Genomic DNA, 11,572 nt, shown 5'->3' on the forward strand with positions numbered 1-11,572 from the left:
CGTGTTCAGAACCCTGAAACAAGAGAGAGAAATCAATCTCGGGACTCTCAGCTCAGAAAAGGGGAGGGATACCCATAATGCAAACGTAAAAAAAAAGAGAAAACAAGCGTAGAGAAGAGGAAAAAATAAAGTGAGGAATAAAGAGAAGGGGGAGGCCTATTTATAGACTTCTAGGGGGGTAGGAGTCGAAATCCTACTCCCACAAGGAGCAAAATCGGAGAAAAACCTCCAAAAAGTCGGAGTTCTCCCGCGCAAGGCGAACCAGCCCCGCGCACGGGGCGCGCCGTGCGCCAAGCCCGCGCGCCGCGTGGGTCACGCTTCACAGACCGCGCGCCGCGCTGTCCAGGGCGCGCGCCGCGTGGCCCCCTACAAAAAAAAAAAGAAGAAGAAAAAGAAGAGGAAAAGACTTTTCCTCGGGGTCACAAGGCACGGGAAATATTTTCCTCAAACACCCAACTAGAAGAACAAGAAGTTCGCCGCCGGGACACCTCCCGAGCGACGAACTTGGGGGGCTAATGTTGTCGGTCGTTTTCGGAAAACCCGAGATGCCAAGAAGGCACGTCGCTCAAAGGGCCGATGGTCAGGCCGGAAGTCCTGAAGAGCGGCAAGTCTTCGAGCCCTCGCTCGAACTCTTGACTCCTCGAGTCGAGCTTCGCACCTCGAGTTGAGCCTTGAGTCAGTCTCCTCGAGTCGAGCTTCGCTCCTCGAATCGATCCTTGAGTTGTTCCTCGAATCGAGCCTCGAGTGATCCTCGAGTCGCTCCTCGAGTCGAGCCGCTAGTCGCTCTCGTCGAGTTGAGCCTTGCTCCTCGAGTCGAGTCACTCTCGTCAAGTGGAAACCTTCATATTTCACGTGGGAAGAATGGTATTCGAAGGCCCGCAAGAGCCCGGCAAGACGAGCCGTTCACCGCGCGCACAGCGCGCCACGCCGGCCAGCCGTGCAGCAGGCAGCGCGCCGCGCCAAGCAGGCGCGCGCCGCGCACGGACATGCTCACGTCGCGCGCTCTATGCGCCGTGCGACCTGCGCCGCGCCCGGTGACCCGCGCGCCGTGCCCCCTGCGCCGCGCGTTGTGCGCCGCGCTTTGTGCGCCGCGCGCGCCGTGCGCCTCCACTTGATGGCATGCGCGTTCCTAGTCCCACATGGACGAAAAAGGGACCTTCTAAGGCCCCCAAACACCTATATAAACCCCCTCCCATTGAGGGGAAAGCCATCTAATAATATCCCATTGAATCCTATTCAATTCGATAAATTCTCTTCATCTCCTATCGACACGCTCGATTTCTTACTCTTCTCTGCTTCTCTGGATGCCATATTTGGCCTGAAGCAGACTCTCTTCTCTCTCCCTCATTCTCAAAGGTTCCGAAGCACTCACGGGGACTTCCCGGACGTCGCTCCCTTTGACCGAACGTTCTCCGGTGCTCAAGCACGCCCCTAGGGTTCTCGACTAGAGTCCCCCTCGCGCGTCTAACACGCTAGACGCGTACGCGATCTCCAAATTTCTGAGACGCTGCCGAGGACTCCTCGCGCCCCTTCTCCTTCATCGAGCACGCCTCTCCACCAAGGCTCCGTGCCTCACACTGCGTCCTACACGCTTGAACTACGTTCTGACTTGATCCCACGCACGGGTACGTAGGCAGCCGACAACTAAGGCACGATCACTCCTCCTCCTCACCCTCTACCTCTCCCGAGAGGCGGGTTGATCGGAGAAAACCCTAGCTCGAGACTATTGAGTTCACACTCTTGGCCCGGGCGCGATCACTTGGTCCGGCCTTGGATCGAACCGCCCGAGGTTTTAAATAGTTGTTCATTTTCGTGCGACAACAGATCGCACCCGGGCCAAGAATTTGAACTCGAAAGTCTCGACCTAGGTTTTCTCCGATCAACCCGCCTCTCGGGAGAGGTAGGGGGTGAGAAGGAGGAGTGACCGTGCCTTGGGTGTCGGCTGCCTACGTACCCGTGTGTGGGATCAGGTCAGAACGTAGTTCAAGCGTGTAAGACGCAGTATGAGGCATGGAGCCTTGGTGGAGAGGCGTACTCGACACAGGAGACGAGGCACGGAGGAGTCCCCGGTGGCGTCTCAGAACTTCGGAGATCGCGTACGCGTCTAGCGTGTTAGACGCGCAGGGGGACTCTAGTCGAGAACCCTAGGCGCGTGCTTGAGCACTAGGGGGCGTTCGGTCAGAGGGTGCAACGTCCGGGAAGTCCCCGAGAGTGCTTCAGAACCTCTGAGAACGAGAAATCGAGGAGAATCCGCTTCAGGCAAAAGATGGCATCATGAGAAGCGGAGAGAAGTCTCAAGTTCCTTAAGAATGAATGGGATCGCTTTCCCCTCAATGAGAGGGGTATTTTGTAAGGACAAGTTTCTGCGTCACTCGTATTTGGAGATAATAAGCGAGTTTCCGTTGTTACAACTAAATTATCGAGTGGGTTATATTTCAATGGATTTATCGAATTAATTTTAAATATGTTAAGGTTATGGGAAATCTCGGAATGAGTAAATGAATTATCGAGTTTAACTCGATTAATAAATTAATTCCGAGGAAACATTCCGGAAATTAATTTAAGAAATAAATTCTCAAGGATGAGAATTAATTCCGAGAAACCTTAAATATATTTAAATTATTCGAGAACGAACGAGAAAATTCTCGGTTCGAATCATACAATTATAATCCGTTCGGTGATGGATTTAATTAAATAATTATATGAAAAGGACGTGGTTGTAACAATTTTTAAGGGACCCATTTGAAAGGAAACAAGAAAAATAGGTTGGTTTGTAATTAATGGGATAAGGATGAGCATTGCCATGTCATCAATCAAAGATTTGGATAATATCAAGTGATGTTTATCACTTAGCCGAATAAAATCAAACCCACCAGCCCAAGGAAGAGAAAAGACACGGGAAAAAAAAAAGAAAGAAAGAAGAAGGAGAAGAGAACCCGAGGGAGAGAGAGAGCCGAGAGAAGGGAGAGCAAGAGAGAGAGAGCGGTCGAGCGAGCGAGAGAGAGAAAGAGATTGAGGGAGTGAGCTCGCGGAGGAGGAGATCGGCCGACAGCAAGTCACCGAGGCCGAGACTCGCCACAGGACGCACGCGCGGCCGAGAAGGAACCAGCGCCGCCGCGAGCAAGCCGAGGACGCCGGAGCAGAGAAATTCGCCGGAGAAGGAGTAGAGAGAGACAGCGACGGAGAAGGTAAGCTCGATTTTGAGTTTCTGTCCCTCTACGGTTCGGATTTGAGGAAGATTATATATCTAGGGTTTAACTCCGAAATTGATGTGTGGGTCTTAGATTCAAGTTATAATTGAAGAATCGTTACTTAATTTCGGGATTTATGAGATGATTTGGATGAGTTTGGATTTGGAATTGTTTAAGCCGTGTGATATTGTTATTGTTGCGATATTGTTGCTGACTGTGTACGTGTAAGGTTGTTTTGAAGTTTTGTTATAGAGTTGTTAAGTCGTTTTCTTTTGTTGCGAGTTGTGTCGAGTGTTAGACTCGGTCTAGGTGGGCGGCACAGGTCTCGGGGCAGCGGTTCGGGACGGCGAGGGCGCTGTCCAAGAGTGTCGGAGCTGCTGCGCGAGTGACGACGGAGCGGGGCTGGTCAGCGAGGTTCATCGGCTCGGTTGGGACGAGCTGTTGGGCCGGGGACGGCAGCGACATTGTGGCGGCTCTCGGGGGGGCTGTTCACAGCTGTCGGGTTTCGTTCGGAGACTCGCGAAGTCTCGGTTTAGTGTTAGAAAGTCGAGAAATTTCCCGAGTCTCGACTCTAGTCGCGAACCGTTTTTTTTAGTTTATGTGTCGTGATGTATAAGTACTATTATGTTTTTACGGTTCACTAATTATTATATTGTTCAAGTAGTCTCGTTTGAGTTATCCTACGTTATTATTATTATGTTTTATAGTCAAGCTCGTTTAATATAAGTAGTTAAGAAAAATAAATTAGTATGTTATCGTTACTAAACTCGTTGATGATTCAATCAAATTAGTTAGTATACTTATCTTCATTATGTATTAAAAATCGAGTTCGACTATAAGCTCGACTCTTTTAATTTGGAAAAAGAATATCAACGAGAAATGTTTTATTTACGTTCTCAAATACTTATAACTTGTCAATAAAGAGACAAGTCATAAAATATTTTCTAAAATACATTTGAGAAGTATCGTTTTGAGTTATTTTCATATAGCTTACGTATGCTATAGATTGTTAGTAGGAGTTTCTTTATACGTTCTTTTCTTTTAGTTTCGACCTTCGGGAACCTATCCTAAGCAATGGGTTTTGTCCCGTCAAAAGAATAGGTGGTCGAATAGCGGGGCGTTTCTTAGCCTAGATCAGGGAAGTTGTTAAGGCCTTGTTCTTAGGCGTCGATTCTTTTTAGTCTCTGTTCTGTCATGTATTCCCTGATGTTTGTTTTTTTTTAGACGCTCTGAGTAGCGTGACTAGGAGGACGTTTTGAATACGTTCCTTATGAGCTTTCTTTTAGTAGAAGTGTGTACGTTAGTAGATCAATGGACGAGATACTGAGTATGCTCAATGTTCGATCTTTCTCTTCCATAGATACGTCCAGATTGCTATAAGGATTAGCAGGAGAAGCTTACGAGGACTGGGTTATACGTGAAGTTAAGAAGAACCCTTTTATCTGGAAGAGAAGATCTCAGGATTCGAAAGAATCGTTATCCGGGTAAGTGGATTATAGGCACCTACAATATCAAGAAATATTATATATATCTTTATATATATACATATATTGTACGTGCATTTTCTATATGCTTTCTAGTAAGCAAGAGTAAAATAAGCCAGAAGATAACTCACTATCAAGATTAAGGGCTTTAAGCCACTAACGAATTGGGAAACGGAATTAGTCCGGCTAACTAAAAATGGCTAGAGGATCTAGGAACCCGAGCCTTTGTTACGTGTTTAGTTAGTTTTCCTTCCAAGAGATCCAGTCCTAGTAAACTGGGTTATGAGAGACTCTAGTTAAGACTTGTATTCAAAAGCGAGGATATTATGATAGGATCTTTGGGAGTCGCATCTCAAGATCTTATAAGTCACGAGTTAATAAGCGAAAAGAATATATGTTAAGATCGGGATTGAACCCGAACTAAGCAGTCTCTCATGTTAAGTTAATTAAAGAGAAAACACAGAATGGTACCGCCTCCGACATATACCCCTTGTTAGCAGGTACCTATTATGCTTCGTGCTGGTACCACATGGGGATTAGGCAGGAGACTGTGCACCCTCCTGTCTGGCGCCAATAAGACATGTGTCGTGCGGATATCATTAAGGGATCCCGAGCAGGAAATGTATTGTATGATGGGAATTGCCGGGACCTAAGCTGGCATATTCTCAAGTAAGAGGAGTTACCGGGACCTAAGCTGGTAATTCCATAGTTATGATTAAAGCAAGTATGTTTATGATGTGAATCACCGGGACCTAAGCTGGTGAATTCTTAAGTAAGGGGGATCTCTCGGGACCTAAGCTGAGTGATTCCTAAGCAGATGAATCTATCGGGACCTAAGCCGATTGGTTCTTAAGTAAGATGAATCTGTCGGGACCTAAGCCGATTGATTCTCAAGTAAGGTGGATTTATCGGGACCTAAGCCGATACTTCCGCAAGTTATTAAAAGATATGATCTCATGTTATGTATTGTTTATGTGTGATGTGCATTGTGCATTAGATATGTAGATATCCGCTTACTGAGTCTTTCGACTCACAGTTATTATCTTGATATTGTAGATAAAGGAAAGGCCAAAGAAGACTGAGCAGAGCATCAGCGAAACCGGTAAGTAAGTAGGCGTGTGTATGTACGGCTGCCGACCTGTGGCTAAGTCAAGGGCGAATGAGTCTATTTTGTTTTTAAAAGACGAGTCTTTTGTTTGTAAAGTTTTAAATAGTATGTTTTAAGAAAAAGGAAAAATTCGCCCATATTTTTGAGACGTTTATGTAAATATTTTAAAAGTTTTTCTAGAAAATGTTTTCTGGAAGCGCTTCCACCAAAGTTTTTATGAATTTTATTTATGTCAAGTAAGATACGAAGATCTCTGTCGCGGCTCGTGGGCGAGCTAAGGCTCGCGGGTCGTGACAGAATTTTTGGTATCAGAGCCTAGGTTGAGCCGTTTCTGTAGACTTGTGGTCGTACATACACTAACTTACTTACTTATAAGTCAGCTGATGTTTAAGATAGCCTTATCTATAATATCTTGTTGAGTCTTTGTAAAAGATAGCGGTTACATTAGGATAACCGTATGCTTACCTAATCCTACTCTTAGGTGAAGTAAGGATTAAGAATGGGACATAAGAAGCGAACGCAGACAGATCTTTCACAAGAAATGATTGAGATTAGCAGGGCTTTAGAGCGTCAAGTAGAAGATGCTCGTCGAAGGGATGCTCAAATAGAAGAGCAGAACAGGTTGATCACGCAACTTATTGCGCGAATGAATGAGCAGCAACCTCCACAGGGACAACAAGACCCTGAACCCTAGGCGCATCGACCAGAACAACCTGGAGGACAAGGTGAGCACGTGCCAAATATGAATAGGAATCCAGATGGTCAGAATGTACAAGCGCCACCACAAGCTCAAGCTATGGCGCCAGATGAGGTTCCGCTGTTCCAGATTCCGATAATGGCACCGACTGTCGGGGAGCCTGTATATGAGCGTTTTCGTAAGCAGAAACCACCGACTTTCGATGGAAATGCTGATCCTTCCCTTGCGGAAAATTGGATTAAAAGGATCCAACAGATCTTCACGTACATGCAACTTACAGATGCTGAGAGGGTTGCTTGTGCTGTGAACCAGCTGGAACTTGAAGCTCGAAGCTGGTGGGAGGTAATCGCAGTTTATGATGAAGTGAATTCCTGGTTAGTTATATCTAACCGTTAGGAAGTGACTATTTCAAGTCACCAGTGTAGTTTGAGTATGATACGAGTGTGGACTTTAAGACCAGAATAAGTTTGTTATTCATCAAGCGATGACACGTTTAGAAGAAGGTATATCCTCTCTTGTTTTCTGAACATGGAAAATTATCTGGAAGCTCGATAGTGTGATGCAGAAGGAGTACCCTGCTTTTCTTTAAGTTTCGAGGACGAAACTAACTTAAGGGGGTAGGGATTGTAAGGACAAGTTTCTGCGTCACTCGTATTTGGAGATAATAAGCGAGTTTCCGTTGTTACAACTAAATTATCGAGTGGGTTATATTTCAATGGATTTATCGAATTAATTTTAAATATGTTAAGGTTATGGGAAATCTCGGAATGAGTAAATGAATTATCGAGTTTAACTCGATTAATAAATTAATTCCGAGGAAACATTCCGGAAATTAATTTAAGAAATAAATTCTCAAGGATGAGAATTAATTCCGAGAAACCTTAAATATATTTAAATTATTCGAGAACGAACGAGAAAATTCTCGGTTCGAATCAAACAATTATAATCCGTTCGGTGATGGATTTAATTAAATAATTATATGAAAAGGACGTGGTTGTAACAATTTTTAAGGGACCCATTTGAAAGGAAACAAGAAAAATAGGTTGGTTTGTAATTAATGGGATAAGGATGAGCATTGCCATGTCATCAATCAAAGATTTGGATAATATCAAGTGATGTTTATCACTTAGCCGAATAAAATCAAACCCACCAGCCCAAGGAAGAGAAAAGACACGGGAAAAAAAAAAGAAAGAAAGAAGAAGGAGAAGAGAACCCGAGGGAGAGAGAGAGCCGAGAGAAGGGAGAGCAAGAGAGAGAGAGCGGTCGAGCGAGCGAGAGAGAGAAAGAGATTGAGGGAGTGAGCTCGCGGAGGAGGAGATCGGCCGACAGCAAGTCACCGAGGCCGAGACTCGCCACAGGACGCACGCGCGGCCGAGAAGGAACCAGCGCCGCCGCGAGCAAGCCGAGGACGCCGGAGCAGAGAAATTCGCCGGAGAAGGAGTAGAGAGAGACAGCGACGGAGAAGGTAAGCTCGATTTTGAGTTTCTGTCCCTCTACGGTTCGGATTTGAGGAAGATTATATATCTAGGGTTTAACTCCGAAATTGATGTGTGGGTCTTAGATTCAAGTTATAATTGAAGAATCGTTACTTAATTTCGGGATTTATGAGATGATTTGGATGAGTTTGGATTTGGAATTGTTTAAGCCGTGTGATATTGTTATTGTTGCGATATTGTTGCTGACTGTGTACGTGTAAGGTTGTTTTGAAGTTTTGTTATAGAGTTGTTAAGTCGTTTTCTTTTGTTGCGAGTTGTGTCGAGTGTTAGACTCGGTCTAGGTGGGCGGCACAGGTCTCGGGGCAGCGGTTCGGGACGGCGAGGGCGCTGTCCAAGAGTGTCGGAGCTGCTGCGCGAGTGACGACGGAGCGGGGCTGGTCAGCGAGGTTCATCGGCTCGGTTGGGACGAGCTGTTGGGCCGGGGACGGCAGCGACATTGTGGCGGCTCTCGGGGGGGCTGTTCACAGCTGTCGGGTTTCGTTCGGAGACTCCCGAAGTCTCGGTTTAGTGTTAGAAAGTCGAGAAATTTCCCGAGTCTCGACTCTAGTCGCGAACCGTTTTTTTTAGTTTATGTGTCGTGATGTATAAGTACTATTATGTTTTTACGGTTCACTAATTATTATATTGTTCAAGTAGTCTCGTTTGAGTTATCCTACGTTATTATTATTATGTTTTATAGTCAAGCTCGTTTAATATAAGTAGTTAAGAAAAATAAATTAGTATGTTATCGTTACTAAACTCGTTGATGATTCAATCAAATTAGTTAGTATACTTATCTTCATTATGTATTAAAAATCGAGTTCGACTATAAGCTCGACTCTTTTAATTTGGAAAAAGAATATCAACGAGAAATGTTTTATTTACGTTCTCAAATACTTATAACTTGTCAATAAAGAGACAAGTCATAAAATATTTTCTAAAATACATTTGAGAAGTATCGTTTTGAGTTATTTTCATATAGCTTACGTATGCTATAGATTGTTAGTAGGAGTTTCTTTATACGTTCTTTTCTTTTAGTTTCGACCTTCGGGAACCTATCCTAAGCAATGGGTTTTGTCCCGTCAAAAGAATAGGTGGTCGAATAGCGGGGCGTTTCTTAGCCTAGATCAGGGAAGTTGTTAAGGCCTTGTTCTTAGGCGTCGATTCTTTTTAGTCTCTGTTCTGTCATGTATTCCCTGATGTTTGTTTTTTTTTAGACGCTCTGAGTAGCGTGACTAGGAGGACGTTTTGAATACGTTCCTTATGAGCTTTCTTTTAGTAGAAGTGTGTACGTTAGTAGATCAATGGACGAGATACTGAGTATGCTCAATGTTCGATCTTTCTCTTCCATAGATACGTCCAGATTGCTATAAGGATTAGCAGGAGAAGCTTACGAGGACTGGGTTATACGTGAAGTTAAGAAGAACCCTTTTATCTGGAAGAGAAGATCTCAGGATTCGAAAGAATCGTTATCCGGGTAAGTGGATTATAGGCACCTACAATATCAAGAAATATTATATATATCTTTATATATATACATATATTGTACGTGCATTTTCTATATGCTTTCTAGTAAGCAAGAGTAAAATAAGCCAGAAGATAACTCACTATCAAGATTAAGGGCTTTAAGCCACTAACGAATTGGGAAACAGAATTAGTCCGGCTAACTAAAAATGGCTAGAGGATCTAGGAACCCGAGCCTTTGTTACGTGTTTAGTTAGTTTTCCTTCCAAGAGATCCAGTCCTAGTAAACTGGGTTATGAGAGACTCTAGTTAAGACTTGTATTCAAAAGCGAGGATATTATGATAGGATCTTTGGGAGTCGCATCTCAAGATCTTATAAGTCACGAGTTAATAAGCGAAAAGAATATATGTTAAGATCGGGATTGAACCCGAACTAAGCAGTCTCTCATGTTAAGTTAATTAAAGAGAAAACACAGAATGGTACCGCCTCCGACATATACCCCTTGTTAGCAGGTACCTATTATGCTTCGTGCTGGTACCACATGGGGATTAGGCAGGAGACTGTGCACCCTCCTGTCTGGCGCCAATAAGACATGTGTCGTGCGGATATCATTAAGGGATCCCGAGCAGGAAATGTATTGTATGATGGGAATTGCCGGGACCTAAGCTGGCATATTCTCAAGTAAGAGGAGTTACCGGGACCTAAGCTGGTAATTCCATAGTTATGATTAAAGCAAGTATGTTTATGATGTGAATCACCGGGACCTAAGCTGGTGAATTCTTAAGTAAGGGGGATCTCTCGGGACCTAAGCTGAGTGATTCCTAAGCAGATGAATCTATCGGGACCTAAGCCGATTGGTTCTTAAGTAAGATGAATCTGTCGGGACCTAAGCCGATTGATTCTCAAGTAAGGTGGATTTATCGGGACCTAAGCCGATACTTCCGCAAGTTATTAAAAGATATGATCTCATGTTATGTATTGTTTATGTGTGATGTGCATTGTGCATTAGATATGTAGATATCCGCTTACTGAGTCTTTCGACTCACAGTTATTATCTTGATATTGTAGATAAAGGAAAGGCCAAAGAAGACTGAGCAGAGCATCAGCGAAACCGGTAAGTAAGTAGGCGTGTGTATGTACGGCTGCCGACCTGTGGCTAAGTCAAGGGCGAATGAGTCTATTTTGTTTTTAAAAGACGAGTCTTTTGTTTGTAAAGTTTTAAATAGTATGTTTTAAGAAAAAGGAAAAATTCGCCCATATTTTTGAGACGTTTATGTAAATATTTTAAAAGTTTTTCTAGAAAATGTTTTCTGGAAGCGCTTCCACCAAAGTTTTTATGAATTTTATTTATGTCAAGTAAGATACGAAGATCTCTGTCGCGGCTCGTGGGCGAGCTAAGGCTCGCGGGTCGTGACATATTTATAGGTGTTTGAGGGCCTTAGAAGGTCCCTTTTTCGTCCATGTGGGACTATGGGTGCGCGCGCCGTCAAGTGGAGGCGCACGGCGCGCGCGGCGCGCGGCGCAGGGGGTGCGGCGTGCAGGTCACCGGGCGCGGCGCGCAGGTCACTGGGCGCGGCGCAGGATGCGCGGCGTGGGCGCGTCTTGGCGCGGCGCGCCGCCTGCCTGGCGCGGCGCGCGATGAGGGCTGCATGGCGCGCGGCCGGCGCGCTGCTTGCTGTGAGCGGTGGGCCGGCGCGGCGCACGGCCTGTTTTGTCGGATTTTTGTGGGCCTTTAGGGGACTTCGGATACCACGCTTGCCACGCGAAATATGAAGGTTTCTACTTGACGAGAGTGACTCGATTCGAGGAGCAACTCGAGGCTCGACTCGAGGAGGACGACTCGAAGCTCGGCTCGAGGAGGACGACCCGAGGCTCGGCTCGAGGAGGACGACCCGAGTATAGACTCGAGGAGCGACTCGAGGCTCGACTCGAGGAATGACTCGAGGCTCGACTCGAGGAACGACACGAGGCTCGATTCGAGGAGAACGACTCAAGGCTCGACTCGAGGGGCTTGAGGATTTGGCACGAGGACTTGCCAGTCTACTCGTGACAGAAGGCTTGCCGCCCTTCAGGACCTCCGGCCTGACCATCGTCCCTTTGAACGGCGTGTCTTCTTGGCGTCTCGGGTTTTCCGAAAACGACCGACAACAAG

At 45.5% G+C, this 11,572-nt stretch overlaps 2 long non-coding RNA genes across 2 annotated transcripts; both read left to right on the top strand.

The window, feature by feature from the left end:
• Positions 1-2,722: 2,722 nt before the first annotated feature.
• Positions 2,723-6,048, top strand: LOC149393490 (uncharacterized). Its single transcript, XR_016299824.1, has 3 exons — positions 2,723-3,188; positions 4,552-4,675; positions 5,732-6,048. It is a non-coding gene; the product is annotated as an uncharacterized LOC149393490 (long non-coding RNA).
• A 1,428-nt stretch (positions 6,049-7,476) lies between these two features.
• Positions 7,477-10,834, top strand: LOC149393491 (uncharacterized). The gene is made up of 3 exons (XR_016299861.1): positions 7,477-7,945; positions 9,309-9,432; positions 10,489-10,834. It is a non-coding gene; the product is annotated as an uncharacterized LOC149393491 (long non-coding RNA).
• Positions 10,835-11,572: the final 738 nt, after the last annotated feature.

Source organism: Urtica dioica, chromosome 6 (genome assembly GCF_054948205.1).
Source record: "Urtica dioica subsp. dioica isolate 48M chromosome 6, U.dioica_male_clone48M_v1_H2, whole genome shotgun sequence".
Lineage (NCBI taxonomy): Eukaryota > Viridiplantae > Streptophyta > Magnoliopsida > Rosales > Urticaceae > Urtica > Urtica dioica.